Source organism: Triticum aestivum, chromosome 6A (genome assembly GCF_018294505.1).
Source record: "Triticum aestivum cultivar Chinese Spring chromosome 6A, IWGSC CS RefSeq v2.1, whole genome shotgun sequence".
NCBI classification, from domain to species: Eukaryota; Viridiplantae; Streptophyta; class Magnoliopsida; order Poales; family Poaceae; genus Triticum; species Triticum aestivum.
The window spans coordinates 467,115,079-467,131,734 of NC_057809.1; the positions used below are offsets into that span (position 1 = coordinate 467,115,079).

Genomic DNA, 16,656 nt, shown 5'->3' on the forward strand with positions numbered 1-16,656 from the left:
TACCTCGCCCGCCATCTCTCTCCCCCGATTCCCCTCTTTCCCATCTACTCCCTCCGTTCCTAAATACTTGTCTTTCTAGGCATTTCAACAAGTGACTACATATGGAGCAAAATGAGTGAATCTACACTCTAAAATATGTCTACATACATCCGTATGTAGTAGTCATTTGAAATGTCTAGAAAGACAATTATTTAGGAACGGAGGGAGAATCTTCCATTGCGGCCGCCGCCACCTTCAATTCTGCCTAGATCCGGCGCTGTCCCGCGACGTCGCTCATAGGTCAGGCTCCCCCTCAATGCACTCGTCCTATATTCTTCCTTGGCGACGTCCTCCACGCCACTGCACGCGTCCTGCAGTGCTAGTCGACACGGATTGCCGGCGCAGCTCGCTCGCCTCTGTTTCGGAGGCCACTGCTCCGCGTCGCTGCTGCAGGCTCGGGCATGGATCTGAAACAAGCTGTGTGTAGGGTGATGCTCCCTTGTCTCGGTGCTGGCCGGCAGTGGAGACGGACCCGAGGTGAGAGTAGGATAGGGTGGAACTCCGGCCGTGTTCCTCAACTGCCAATTGGATCCCGCGCGTGCGGGTGGTTCTTGTGGCTCGCGAAGCCTTCAGCGGCGGTGGTGCCCCTTTTGGATTTATTTTGGCGCCCGGCGTGCTCAAGCTCTGGTGGTCTCGCGTGCGTTTGTCTACAGCTGCGTGCGTGGTTGGCTCATGTGCATGTCTGATGTCTCTGTGTAGTGCGTCTGTGCTGATTGAAAGTACAGCCATGTGACACTGATTGTTTGCTACTGCCACTGATTACTAGGCCGATGCTGCTCCTTAGTTCCTAACTTCCTATACAGTAGATAGAAGATGATTACCGCTGACACTGATTGTTTGCTATCGCCGCTGGTTGCTATTGCTGCTGCCGATGATTGCTGCTGATATTGCTTCTCCTTATATTAGTACCTATACAGTAGATGATATTCATTCCCAAATAAAAATATAGAAGATCTGTATGTTTTAAAATTCTTGCAAATTGAACGAACTACTTGTTATCTCTTCTCTAATCTTTCTCTTGATCAGATTCTCTTTTTTACTATCCATTGCAAAATTTACTCAATAATATGTACAATGCGTACAATAATAATCATGAAACCGTCTAGCTCCTTATTGAGTCCATGGCCCCTTTTTCCATGCAATGGTTAGTATTATTTGTTCCACCTGTATCTCATCATATGATTTTTTTCCTTGCAATTTTTGTGCTTGCAAGATGTCAGCTAGCAGTCTATCAGTATCTAAACAATGCAGTAACCATGATGTTGGTATGAAACTGTCCTACAGGTCAGGTTTTGAACTGTTGAAAATAGATGCGCAGATTGATAAGATTGTGTTAAAATCATTAATTTGCCTTGGTTGATCATGTAAGGGATTAACTTTCTTTATTGGCGTGCAGCTTCAGGGGCAGATGTAAATGTATAGCTTATGACATAATCATAGAAAGTCGGGCAACCCATTCGCTTACTTGATAAATCCTCCCCTGGTTCAGTCCACTAAGGTGTCCATTTCCTTATCTCCTCCTCATGACGCAGCATTCTTATTTATTCCATATCCTTAATTTTTACACTAACTAGTCCAGCGAGTCTTTGTTAGTTAAGTGTGCCAGTATATGTCTATTTTTTCCGATCATAACTTTTGTACATGCCTATATTTTGTAGATTCATATAGGTATTGATATTCAGGTATTCAATGCATGACAAATGATACATGATTAGGGAGCTGAATTGTGACCAAAGATCAAATCCTCTTGGGCATATGATATTCTACATTGGCAGGAAAGGCACATGGGCAGTGTTTCTTATAACTGGGTAAGTACTGACATAGAATTGTTCATCCATTAGTTAGGTTTGCTATTATTCATATTGTTCAGCCATTACATAGGTCGCCCCTGATGCTTTTTTCTTAAATATATATTCAGCTTATTGATAGGTTGGTCTTGAAAAATTAAATATTACCACATTAAATTATTTTATTTCCCTGTAAACACCTTGGATCCTACCTTCTCTAGAAACAAAACTCCACTACTTTTTCCTAGAAAAGACCAAATCTAAAGAAGTGTTTCTTTTTCATGTTGTTTCTTCTACTAGTTCTAAGAGTCTTATTCTTGAATCTTGATTGAGAAATTATAATGTGACATTGTAGTTCTCAGGTAACTACGAATTATTTTGTGATGTAGATTAGTTAATGACTTTGAGCTGTTGGCACTGAGTTCTTTTCTCCTAATACGTCATAGCAAGCATGAGCAGTACGTGGGTAATCGTGACACTAAACTAGTTAGTGTTGAGACCTTTAGAAAACGGAAACATCCAATTTTGTATAGTCGATATTATTGCTTGCCTACTCATCATTTAGTTGGTTGTTGAATGCATATCATTCTTGATATAATATAATCTATGGATAATTGTTAGTAGTGAATACATGCCGCTGGCTGTTCGCAGTGAACATGCACACTGGATTGGTTAAAGATAATCAGTGTTTTAACATGTCCTCCTAAGTCATTTGTTACACATACATAAGATTATTTCTTCTCCCCCAACAATCTTTTCTTGCACACTTTGTAATTTTTATGTGGATCCTTTTATGTACAATACATATTATGTTTATTTTTAAACTTCATTTAGAATTTATGCCTAAATAGTATTATGATTTTTCTTTGTAGGTGAGAATTTCAATACAAGATGATTACTTGGAGCTTGGAGAACGTATGATGGTTCTTGGTACTTGGAGGAAAAACAAGACAATTCTCTGAATGTTTAGAAATTTTATATTTTGTTTTATTTTATTTTTCGAAGGAAGTGATGTACTCCTAATTGATGATACTTCCATTGTAATGTAACAGATTGTTCCATTGAATCAATATATCATTTTCATTTCTACTCTATCGAATTTTACTAAAGTTCTACCTTGTATTGCCATTCAAACTACCTACTGCTACAAATGATTATATATGGAGGTTATTCTATTTTATAAGCACCAGTGCATAGAACAACAGTGTTATAAATGATTATATATGGAGGTTATTCTATTTTGCAAGCACCAACGCATAGAAGCGTTGCATGAATACGTTGTTGCTTTGCAACACATTATTTCCCAGATCACCAACAGATCTATATACGTTGTTGTAGACCCTTGCAACGCCACCAACGACAACACATATGAATCCGTTGGTGTAGACCTTTGCAACGTTTATGCGGACAAACGACAACGCATCCATGCGTTGCAATAGGGTGGTTCTTGTTGTAGCGCGCCGATCGAGATCTAGATCGGGCTCGACGCCTCGTCGCCCATCGCCGCCGCCCAAAGCTCATCGCCACCATCACCTCCGACGCCGCTGCTCGGAGCTCACCGTCCGTGTGCCTCCTCGCCTCCTCATCCCCCTCCTCGCCGGACGCCGTCGATGCACGCCACCCCATCGTTGCACCACCGCCTCGACCTCGTCGTCATCCCCGTCCTCCTCCTCGAGATCGCTGCCATTCCCCTACACCGTCCATGAGTGCCTCCCTCTCTCGCCCTCCCCGTCGCCCGTTCCGGCCACCGCGCCGTCCCGTGCTCGCTGTCGTCCTAGGCCCGCGGGCACCACCCCGCTCGCGCCCTGCGCACCCCACAGGCGCCCCGCCAGGCACTCCCTGGCCTTGGCCGCGCGCGAAGCAACCCCTCCCCCGCTCGCGTCTGCCTTGACCTCGCCCTGGTCGCCTATGTCCTGTGGCTCCGTTGTAGTCGCCGCCTTTTTTTGCTGCCCCTGGTCGCCCCGTTGGCCGCCGGCGCCCTGCCGCCCGCGTGGCCCCGCTGCTCTCTCGCCGCAGCTGGCCCCTTCACTGCACCTGCCATCGACCCACGACCACCTCACACGCGTGCCCCTGCCCGCGACTCGCCTCGCTCACTCTGCCACCACACGCCCTGGCGAGATCATGCTGCGCCTGCCTCCGGCCACCGGCGTGGCCGTCGCCCTACTAGCCGCTCGACCCCACCTCAATGCCGCCCTGGATCGCCATCGCCGGCCGCCGTGGCCATAGGCACCGCAACGCCCAATCGGGTGCGCCCCCGTGGCTAGCGCCCGTTCGGGCTACACCCGCTAACACCCCGCCCCGCTAGGCCTATGGGCCTATGGCCAACGGGCCCCACGCCCCAGAACGTTAATAATAATAAAAAGAAAAGACAAAAATATAATTAATTAATTAATTAACTTAACCTAATTAATCTGTTAATTAAACTAATTATCTTGGTTAATTAGTTAACAGTCAATGACAGTGGGACCCACATGTCAGTTTGACTAAGTCAACTGACTGCTTGACTGCTAACATCATCATGACATCATGCTGACGTCATAATTGCATTTTTCTAATTAATTTAATTCTATTAATTCTAAAAATGAATTTAAACAATGAAAATTAATATTAAATAATTCGTATCTCGGATGAAAATACTTTGTACATGAAAGTTGCTCAGAACGACGAGACGATCCGAATACCCGGTCCGTTCGTTCACTGCACGTCCCTAGCATAGCGAACATGCAACAGTCCACCTCCGGTTCATCTGTCTGAAAACATCAAACACCGGGAATACTTTCCCGGATGTTTCCCCCCTTCGCCGATAGCACCTAATACCACGTTAGGGCACACCTAGCACCGCTCATTGTCATGTCATGCATCGTCATGCATATGTTTACATTATATTTATTGTTTCTTCCCCTCTTCTCTCGTTAGACACCGAGACCGACGCCGCTGCTACCCAGTACGACTATGGTGTTGACGACCCCTCCTTCTCGACTGAGCTTCTAGGAAAGCAAACCCCCCTTGGTCATCCTGATATCGCCTATTCCTTCTCTCTAGTGCTTGCATTAGAGTAGTGTAGCATGTTACTACTTTCAGATAATCCTATTCTGCTGCATAGCCTGTCTTTGCTACTACTACTGTTACCTTTACGTGCAATCCTAAATGCTTAGTATAGGATGCTAGTTTATCATTAGTGGCCCTACATTCTTGTCCGTTTGCCATGCTATACTACCGGGCCGTGATCACTCGGGAGGTGATCACGGGTATGTACTTACATACATATTATATATGATACATGTGGTGACTAAAGTCGGGTCGGCTCGTAGAGTACCCGCGAGTGATTCATGGATTGGGGGCTGAAAGGACATTTGTCCCGACGACTGCTACCTCTTGAGCTTGCATTGGTTTTTCCCTTGAAGTGGAAAGGGTGATGCAACAAAGTAGAGTAAGTATTTCCCTCAGATTTTGAGAACCAAGGTATCAATCCAGTAGGAGACAACGCACAAGCCACCGAATACCTGCACAAACAAACACTAACTTGCACCCAATGCGATAAAGGGGTTGTCAATCCCTTCACGGTTATTTGCAAAGTAAGATCTGATATAGATGGATAAATGGTAAAGTAATATTTTTGGTATTTTTGGTTTATGGAACGGGAAGTAAAGATTGCAAAGAAAGTAAATAGGAAACTAAAATTGTAGAATGGATACTTATACGATGGAAAGTAGACTCGGGGGCCATAGGTTTCACTAGAGACTTCTCTCAAGATAGAAAATATTACGAACAAATTACTGCCGAGCAATTGATAGAAAAGCGCAAAATTATGATGATATCTAAGGCAATGATGTCACGGGAAACCGCGGCCACCTATGGGACCAGAGGCCCCCTTGCTGGTTTGGCAGGGGGACATCGCGTTGCACAAAGAGCAGACGAGCGTGGGGCAGCACGACAGAGATCACACATGTACTTTTACCCAGGTTCGGGCCGCCGTGAGGCGTAAAACCCTAATCCTGCTTTGGTGGATTGATGGTAGAAGAGTGGTGGTGGAGCGTGGTACATGATACGTCTCCAACGTATCTATAATTTTTGATTGTTCCATGCTATTATATTATCAACCTTAGATGTTTTATATGCATTAATATGATAGTTTATATGATTTTTGGGACTAACCTATTAACCTAGAGCCTAGTGACAGTTTCTGTTTTTTCCTTGTTTTTAACTATCGCAGAAAAGGAAAATCAACTGGAGTGCAATTAACCTGAAACTTCACGGAGATCACTTTTGGACCAGAAGAAGCCCACGGAGTACCAGAGGTGGGCCAAAAGAGTCCCAAGGCCACCACGAGGGTGGGGGGCGCGCCCTACCCCCTGGGCGTGCCCCCCACCTCGTGGCCCCCCTGACCGACTTCTTTCGCCTATATATATATATATCCATATACCCTAGAAACATCGGAGAACAGAATAGATCGGGAGTTCCGCCGCCAGAAGCCTCCGTAGCCACCGAAAACCAATCTAGACCCATTCCGGCACCCTGCCGGAGGGGGGAATCCCTCTCCGGTGGCCATCTTCATCATCCCGGTGCTCTCCATGACGAGGAGGGAGTAGTTCTCCCTCGGGGCTGAGGGTATGTACCAGTAGCTATGTGTTTGATCTCTCTCTATCTCTCGTGTTCTTGAGGTGGTACGATCTTGATGTATCGCGAGCTTTGCTATTATAGTTGGATCTTATGATGTTTCTCCCCCTCTACTCTCTTGTGATGAATTGAGTTTTCCCTTTGAAGTTATATTATCGGATTGAGTCTTTAAGGATTTGAGAACACTTGATGTATGTCTTGCATGACTCTCCGGTAGAAACTTTGGGGCACTCTTTGAAGTTCTTTGTGTTGGTTGAATAGATGAATCTGAGATTGTGTGATGCATATCGTATAATCATGCCAACGGATACTTGAGGTGACATTGGAGTATCTAGGTGACATTAGGGTTTTGGTTGATTTGTGTCTTAAGGTGTTATTCTAGTACAAACTCTATGATAGATTGAACGGAAAGAATAGCTTCGTGTTATTTTACTACGGACTCTTGAATAGATCGACCAGAAAGGATAACTTTGAGGTGGTTTCGTACCCTACCATAATCTCTTCGTTTATTCTCCGCTATTAGCGAATTTGGAGTGACTCTTTGTTGCATGTTGAGGGATAGTTATATGATCCAAGTATGTTATTATTGTTGAGAGAACTTGCACTAGTGAAAGTATGAACCCTAGGCCTTGTTTCAACGCATTGCAATACTGTTTATGCTCACTTTTATCATTAGTTACCTTGCTGTTTTTATATTTTCAGATTACCAAAACCTATATCTACCATCCATATTGCACTTGTATCACCATCTCTTCGCCAAACTAGTGCACCTACACAATTTACCATTGTATTGGGTGTGTTGGGAACACAAGAGACTCTTTGTTATTTGGTTGCAGGGTTGTTTGATAGAGACCATCTTCATCCTACGCCTCCCAAGGATTGATAAACCTTAGGTCATCCACTTGAGGGAAATTTTCTACTGTCCTACAAACCTCTGCACTTGGAGGCCCAACAACGTCTACAAGAAGAAGGTTGTGTAGTAGACATCAAGCTCTTTTCTGGCGCCGTTGCCGGGGAGGTTAGCGCTTGAAGGTATATCTTTAGATCTTGCAATATCTATCATGAAAATAAGGATTCCTCATGTGCTTCATCTTTTTAATATCTATCATGAAAATAAGGATTCCGATAATTGTGCTCAAGTGCTAGAGGAAGAATGCATTAGAATGTTTGGCACTAAATCTTTGAATGATGAGTGTGATTGCAATGTTGTTAGTATGAATTCCTTGAATATCTATGATGCTAATGATATGCAAAGCCACAAGCTTGGGGAAGCTATGTTTGATGAAGGTGATATTTTTTGTCCCCCAAGTTTTGATGAGCAAATTTATTATGATGAAAGAATGCCTCCTATTTATGATGATTATATTGATGAAAGTGGATTTGGAGAGGTCATGACTTTATTTTGTGATGAATCCACTATTTCGGAAGAGGTTCCAATTGATTATGAGAACAAAGTTGCTACCTATGATGATTATTGTGATGACATGTATGCTATAAAGATTAATGATAACCATGAAACTTTTCATCATGATTTTAGTTTTCAGCCTCACATGATAGTTATTTTGTTGAGTTTGCTCCCACTACTATTCGTGAGAAGAAGTTTGCTTATGTGGAGAGTAATAAAAATTCTATGCTTGTAGATCATGAAAAGAATGCTTTAGGTGCTGGTTATATTGTTGAACTCATTCATGATGCTAATGAAAATTATTATGAGGGAGGAATATATGCTTGTAGGAATTGCAATAATATCAAGTTTCCTCTCTATGTGCTTAAAGTTTTGAAGTTATGCTTGTTTTGCCTTCCTATGCTAGTTGATTATTGTTCCCATAAGTTGTTTGCTCACAAAATCCCTATGAATAGGAAGTGGGTTAGACTTAAATGTTCTAGTGATATTCTTCATGATGCTCTCTTTATGTTACAATTCTTATCTTTTATGTGAGCATCATTGAAATCATCATGCCTAGCTAGGGGCGTTAAACGTTAGCGCTTGTTGGGAGGCAACCCAATTTTTATTTTTTCTTGCTTTTTGTTCCTGTTTAGTAATAAATTAATCATCTATCCTTTGTTATAATTGTGTTTTTTATGTTTTAATTACTGTTTGTGCCAAGTAAAGCCTTTTGGATCTTCTTGGGTGATCGTTATTTGATCTTGCTGTAAAAAACAGAAAGTATGCGCTCACGAGAATAATTTTCATTTTTTACCAGAGAGCGATAAAATACCTATTCTACTTGGAATTAGATTAATAAACAAATTTCCTAGGACTTCCTAATTTCTCAGGATTTTTGGAGTTACAGAAGTATACGTTTGATACAGATTACTACAGACTGTTCTGTTTTTGACAGGTTCTGTTTTCTATGTGTTGTTTGCTTATTTTGATGAATCTATGAGTAGTATCGGAGGGTATGAACCATAAGTTGGAATACAGTAGATATTACACCAATATGAATGTAGAATGAGGTCACAACAGTACCTAAGTGGTGATTTATTTTCTTATACTAACGGAGCTTACGAGTTTTCTGTTAAGTTTTGTGTTGTGAAGTTTTCAAGTTTTGGGTAAAGATTCGATGGACTATGGAATAAGGAGTGGCGAGAGCCTAAGCTTGGGTATGACCAAGGCAACCCAAGGGAATATTCAAGGACAACCAAGAGCCTAAGCTCCGGGATGCCCCAGAAGGCATCCCCTCTTTCGTCTTCGTTCATCGGTAACTTTACTTGGAGCTATATTTTTATTCACCACATGATATGTGTTTTGCTTGGAGAGTCAATTTATTTTGTTAGGATTTGCTTGCTGTTATTTATAACAATGTTTTGCATCTTTTATTTCAATAAAAGTGGCATTAATATCCTTTACTATGCCTATTTTACAAGTCCACATGTTGCTGTTTGAAAATAGAAAGTTTACCGCTGTTGCAAAAAATCCCTAGAAAAGTCAGAATGTGATAAAATTTTGAAACATTTTTCATAATAATATCTGATAAATTTACTACAGTGGGAATTTTATTTCATAATTTTTGGAGGTAGGGAAGTGTGGATGTTGCTGCACTCTTTACAGACTGTCCTGTTTAGGCAGATTGTTGTTATGTTTGCATTGTTTGCATATGTCTGCTTCTTTAATGATTCTATTTGAGGATAGGACTATTAAATATGCAGAGGAATTTAGTATGCAATGTTGAATAATAATTTTAGTGATTTTCTACAGTAGAGTATGATAAGGTTTTTGCATTGCTTGATACTAACTTATCTCACGAGTCCTTGTTGAGTTTTGTGTGGATGAAGGTTTTGAGATTTAGGGAGGCCGTGATATGAGAGGAATTAAGGAGACACAAAAGCTCAAGCTTGTAGATGCCCAAGGCATCCCAAGATAATATTTCAAGAAGTCTCAAGCGTCTAAGCTTGGGGATGCCCCGGTTGGCATCCCACCTTTCTTCTTCAACAACTATCGATTAGTTTCGGTTGATCCTAAGTTTTTGCTTCTTCACATGATGTTTCCCATTACTAGAATGTCATTTTAATTTGTTTTGCTTGCTGTTTGAATAAAATACCAAGATCTGAAATTCTTAAATGTTAGAGAATCTTCACATAGTTGCATAATTATTCGACTACTCATTGATCTTCACTTATATCTTTCGGAGTAGTTTGTTGTTGCTCTAGTGCTTCACTTATATCTTTTTAGAGCACGGTGGTGGTTTTATTTTATAGAAATAGATGAACTCTCATGCTTCACTTATATTATTTTGAGAGTCTTTAGAACAGCATGGTAGTTTGCTTTGGTTATGAAACTAGTCCTAATATGATAGGCATCCAAGTGGGATATAATAAAAACTTTCATATAAAGTGCATTGAATACTATGAGAAGTTTGACACTTGATAATTGTTTTGAGATATGAAGATGGTGATATTAGAGTTATGCTAGTTGAGTAGTTGTGAACTTGAGAAATACTTGTGTTAAAGTTTGTGATTCCCGCAGCATGCACGTATGGTGAACCGTTATGTGATGAAGTCAGAGCATGATTTATTTATTGATTGTCTTCCTTATGAGTGGCGGTCGGGGACGAGCGATGGTCTTTTCCTACCAATCCATCCCCCTAGGAGCATGCGCGTAGTACTTTGTTTCGATAACTAATAGATTTTTGCAATAAGTATGTGAGTTCTTTATGACTAATGTTGAGTCCATGGATTATACGCACTCGCACCCTTCCACCATTGCTAGCCTCTCTAGTATCGCGCAACTTTCGCCAGTACCATAAACCCACCATATATCTTCCTCAAAACAGCCACCATACCTACCTATTATGGCATTTCCATAGCCATTCCGAGATATATTGCCATGCAACTTTCCACCGTTCCGTTATTATGACACGCTTCATCATTGTCATATTGCTTTGCATGATCATGTAGTTGACATTGTATTTTTGGCAAAGCCACCATTCATAATTCTTTCATACATGGCACTCATGAGTCATTGCACATCCCGGTACACCGCCGGAGGCATTCATATAGAGTCATATTTTGTTCTAAGTATCGAGTTGTAATTCTTGAGTTGTAAGTAAATAAAAGTGTGATGATCATCATTATTAGAGCATTGTCCCAGTGAGGAAAGGATGATGGAGACTATGATTCCCCCACAAGTCGAGATGAGACTCCGGACGAAAAATAAAAAGAAAAACAAAAAAAGAGGCCATAAAAAAGAGAAGGCCCAAAAAAAGAACAAAAAAATGAGAGAAAAAGAGAGAAGGGGCAATGCTACTATCCTTTTACCACACTTGTGCTTCAAAGTAGCACCATGATCTTCATGATAGAGAGTCTCCTATGTTGTCACCTTCATATACTAGTGGGAATCTTTCATTATAGAACTTGGCTTGTATATTCCAATGATGGTCTTTCTCACAATGCCCTAGGTCTTCGTGAGCAGCGAGTTGGATGCACACCCACTTAGTTTCTTTTTGAGCTTTCATACACTTATAGCTCTAGTGCATCCGTTGCATGGCAATCCCTACTCACTCACATTGATATCTATTGATGGGCATCTCCATAGCCCGTTGATACGCCTAGTTGATGTGAGACTATCTTCTCCTTTTTGTCTTCTCCACAACCACCATTCTATTTCACCTATAGTGCTATGTCCATGGCTCATGCTCATATATTGCGTGAAGATTGAAAAAGTTTGAGAACATCAAAAGTATGAAACAATTGCTTGGCTTGTCATCGGGGTTGTGCATGATTTAAATATTTTGTGTGGTGAAGATAGAGCATAGCCAGACTATATGATTTTGTAGGGATAAATTTCTTTGGCCATGTTATTTTGAGAAGACACGATTACTTTGTTAGTATGCTTGAAGTATTATTATTTTCATGTCAATATTAAACTTTTGTCTTGAATCTTATGAATCTGAATATTCTTGCCACAATAAAGAAGATTACATGGATAAATATGTTAGGTAGCATTCCACATCAAAAATTCCGTTTTTACCATTTACCTACTCGAGGACGAGCAGGAATTAAGCTTGGGGATGCTTGATACGTCTCCAACGTATCTATAATTTTTGATTGTTCCATGCTATTATATTATCAACCTTGGATGTTTTATATGCATTAATATGCTATTTTATATGATTTTTGGGACTAACCTATTAACCTAGAGCCCAGTGCCAGTTTCTGTTTTTTTCCTTGTTTTTAACTATCGCAGAAAAGGAAAATCAAACAGAGTCCAATTGACCTGAAACTTCACAGAGATCATTTTGGACTAGAAGAAGCCCACGGAGTACCAGAGGTGGGCCAGAAGAGTCCTGAGGCCACCACGAGGGTGGGGGCGCGCCCCCCGCCTCGTGGCCCCCCTGATCGACTTCTTTCGCATATATATATATATCCATATACCCTAGAAACATCGGAGAACAGAAATAGATCGGGAGTTCCGCCGCCAAAAGCCTCCGTAGCCACCGAAAACCAATCTAGACCCCCGGCACCCTGCCGGAGGGGGGAATCCCTCTCCGGTGGCGATCTTCATCATCCCGGTGCTCTCCATGACGATGAGGGAGTAGTTCTCCCTCGGGGCTGAGGTTATGTACCAGTAGCTATGTGTTTGATCTCTCTCTCTCTCATGTTCTTGAGGTGGTACGATCTTGATGTATCGTGAGCTTTGCTATTATAGTTGGATCTTATGATGTTTCTCCCCCTCTACTCTCTTGTGATGAATTGAGTTTTCCCTTTGAAGTTATCTTATCGGATTGAGTCTTTAAGGATTTGAGAACACTTGATGTATGTCTTGCATGTGCTTATCTGTGGTGACAATGGGATATCACGTGATCCAGTTGATGTATGTTTTGGTGATCAACTTGCGAGTTCCATGGCCTCGTGAACTTATGCATAGGGGTTGGCACACGTTTTCGTCTTGACTCTCCGGTAGAAACATTGGGGCACTCTTTGAAGTTTTTTGTGTTGGTTGAATAGATGAATCTGAGATTGTGTGATGCATATCGTATAATCATGCCCACGGATACTTGAGGTGACATTGGAGTATCTAGGTGACATTAGGGTTTTGGTTGATTTGTGTCTTAAGGTGTTATTTTAGTACGAACTCTATGATAGATTGAACGGAAAGAATAGCTTCGTGTTATTTTACTACGGACTCTTGAATAGATCGACCAGAAAGGATAACTTTGAGGTGGTTTCGTACCCTACCATAATCTCTTCGTTTGTTCTCCGCCATTAGCAACTTTGGAGTGACTCTTTGTTGCATGTTGAGGGATAGTTATATGATCCAAGTATGTTATTATTGTTGAGAGAACTTGCACTAGTGAAAGTATGAACCCTAGGCCTTGTTTCAACGCATTGCAATACTGTTTATGCTCACTTTTATCATTAGTTACCTTGCTGTTTTTATATTTTTAGATTACCAAAACCAATATCTACCATCCATATTGCACTTGTATCACCATCTCTTCACCGAACTAGTGGACCTACACAATTTACCATTGTATTGGGTGTGTTGGGAACACAAGAGACTCTTTGTTATTTGGTTGCAGGGTTGTTTGAGAGAGACCATCTTCATCCTACGCCTCCCAAGGATTGATAAACCTTAGGTCATCCACTTGAGGGAAATTTGCTACTGTCCTACAAACCTCTGCACTTGGAGGCCCAACAATGTCTACAAGAAGAAGCTTGTGTAGTAGGCTCACAAGGCGCATTAAATGCACACTTAATGTCACATCATTGGGTGACCGGCCTTGCCGGGCTATCTCGCTAGCTCCACGCCTGCTTGCTTGACACGTCACAGGACGGGTGTCATCTGTAGGTATTTCATGTAGAAAGAGGCTGCCATGTGGTGAATGGCTGCCACTTAGTCACTTTGCGGCTTGACACTGCACTGATTGATGACGTGGGTCATGGCGAAGTGGTTGGGTGAGGTGGTTTTGCCTTCGCGAGTCCCGGCAGGCCCTGCCAGGACGTCTTGGACGTCTTCTTCCAGGGGTGGCCTCGTCCTTGTCGAGCTCGCCTGCCCAGCAAGGGAGGCTTTTCTCCTAGTGACATCTTGCTCTTCTCGCTTGATCTTGGTCTTCTTGATCTGCATGTTGGTCCTTCAAAGCTCTTGGTTCTTTGGACTCTGACTTGGGTTGGTGCCTTAATCCCGTTCCCGTGCCTGTGCAAAGTCTAGGCAACAGATCCAGGGTTTGTTGCACGACAGAAGTCCCCGGGCCTGCCCCGAACGTGCTGCCGAGCGTTGTTGGGGTAGGGCCTAATAAGTGGTCTTGAGGTCTTCTTTGCTCCTTCATTAATCTTGGGTCCAGGCCAATTTCGGTTTCCCCACGCGTCTTGCGCAGTGCTATGGAAGAACCTTGATCGTGGCCCATGGATCCTCCACGTCCCACGATCACGGGGTGGAAACTACCATCCCACTTGCCTCCCATTTCGCACGCACCCGCCATGTGTTCTGCATGCATTGGGCGTGGTAGGTGGTGGATGCGGATAGCGCGGGAACATGCACCATGGTTGAAAACCGGGCGCCGATGGTTGGGGCAGAGGGTCGGCCTTGATTCTTATAGTCGTAGAAGGCGCAGGGAGGCCGCATTGGAGGAGAGGGGCAACCATTTCCTGTGAGAGGCCAGCCACCTACCTTCTCCTCCTATAAGGAGGGGGCAGGGGCAGAGCTTCTTCACACACACTCCTTCTTCTTCCCCTCCGCAACCTTTCCCTTTTAGCCATGATGAGGGACGAGGGCGCGGTGGTGCCCCAGTGGCGGTGACAAGGGATTCTACTCGATAGCGCATCCCTCCCCCTCTAGATCCTGCGGCGGTGGAGCCCGCCATGAGGGGAGGAGGGAGAGGGCGGGGCCGAGGTCGCCGTGGTGCTCGAGGAAGAGGAGGGCGGGGCGGCGCCTTGGCCGTGCACCCGTCAGCGGCTCTTCCTCCAGTGGAAGGCCATGTCGGGGATCACCCTCGTGAGTTTATCATCAGGCTGTACAAACCTCCGTGCGACCACTTTCGCCTTCCAACTCCATTCGCGCGGGAGATGGAGCTCGAACAGCCACCCTCTCTGAGGTTGCATATGAGGGGCTGTGGGAATGGTGGCATGCGGGTTGATGTCGACTTCCCTGCCCCTCACATGATGTACCTCTGCCATAGTTGGAAGACTTTTGCTCACGCCCATGGCTTCTCAGAGGGGCACGTTCTCCAGTTCAAATTAATGGAGAACGACCTGCTCTCTGTCAAGATCTTCGGGCGCTCAGGAGGTCGCTTATGGTGCTGCGTGGAGAGCTCGAACGATGACGAAAGCTCCTCCTCGAGCGAAAGCGACGAGGAGGACAATGACGGCAATGATAATAGCAGCGGGCGGGAGAGCAACGACTCTGACTTCGGCTGAGCGCCGCCCGCACCATGTTCATCGGGCGGCAGCACCATCATCTACATCCGCATCTCCTTCCCGGCAATGTGATTTGCCGGGGAGTTGGATGCAGAGGTGGGGATGGCGCCCCCTGGCTCCTCTTGCAGTCCCCCAGCTGGACCCCAGCAGGCTTCCTCTTGGACTGCAGCTCCGTTAGCCCTGCCGTGTCCTGCTGGCCTTGGTGGCGGTAGTCAACGGGTCGTGTCCGCTGTGCTCTCCATCGAAGCATTCCCCGGTGCTCTCCCGCTCCCGCCGGGCTACCTCTCCTGGAGCCCGAGGGGGGCAGGCTGGGCTTCTGCCCAGGCGCTCCTTTTGCCCTCCCCACCTTCGACGACCGTGCCTAGGAGGAGAGGGACAAGAAAGGGCATTACGGGGCACTTATCTTTTTTCAATCTTAAACTTGTAGGCACTTGCCAAATTTTAATTCAGATAATGTAATCTCTCGAGTCCATATGTGTGTTCTGTAATGCTTGTAATTGTATTATCAGCATATTAATGAAAAAGATGAACCTTGCCGGGAGCCCGTGCATGTATATGTCCATGCAGAGGTGGGATGCCTCTTTAGTGTAAATAAACGAGTTTTCCTCGTTAGGCTATCACACCGGCACCCTTTTACTTGCCGGAGAACTATGTCTACCCGGCAAAATATAAAGGGACCAGCCCCTCGCCAACTTCCTTTTACCAAAGGCCACTGCTACCATCCTGACCGAAGCAACATTCAAGTCAAGGATGGGAGCACCTAAGTCTCAAAATAGTGGTGATGTTTTCTCATGCACAAGTTATAGCTTACAGAGCACTAATGGACAAGAGGTAGAACTTATCTGTTTGGCTTGCCGGAGATCGCAATGCCTGCTACCTCTTGAGCACTGCGTTGGTTTTCCCTTGAATAGGAAATGGTGATGTAGCAAAGTAGCGTAAGTATTTCCCTCAGCTTTTGAGAACCAAGGTATTAATCCAGTAGGAGACTACACACAAGTCCCTCGTACATACACAAACAAATAAGAACCTCGCAACCAACGTGATAAAGGGGTTGTCAATCCCTTCACGGTCACTTACGAGAGTGAGATACGATAGAGATAATAAGATAAATATTTTTGGTATTTTTATGATATAGATTGAAAGTAAAGATTGCAAAATAGAATAGATTGGAAACTTATTTGATAGAAGATATACGCGGGGGGCATAGGTTTCACTAGTGGCTTCTCTCAAGATAGCATAAGTATTACGGTGGGTGAACAAATTACTATCAAGCAATTGATATAAAAGTGCATAATTATGAGAATATCTTGGCATGATCATGTATATAGGCGTCACGTCCACGACAAGTAGACCAAAA

The 16,656-nt window shown here is 43.7% G+C and overlaps 1 long non-coding RNA gene across 1 annotated transcript; it reads left to right on the plus strand.

The window, feature by feature from the left end:
• The first annotated feature begins 922 nt into the window (after positions 1-922).
• On the plus strand, positions 923-2,915 carry LOC123130767 (uncharacterized). Its single transcript, XR_006464006.1, has 2 exons — positions 923-1,847; positions 2,699-2,915. It is a non-coding gene; the product is annotated as an uncharacterized lncRNA (long non-coding RNA).
• Positions 2,916-16,656: the final 13,741 nt, after the last annotated feature.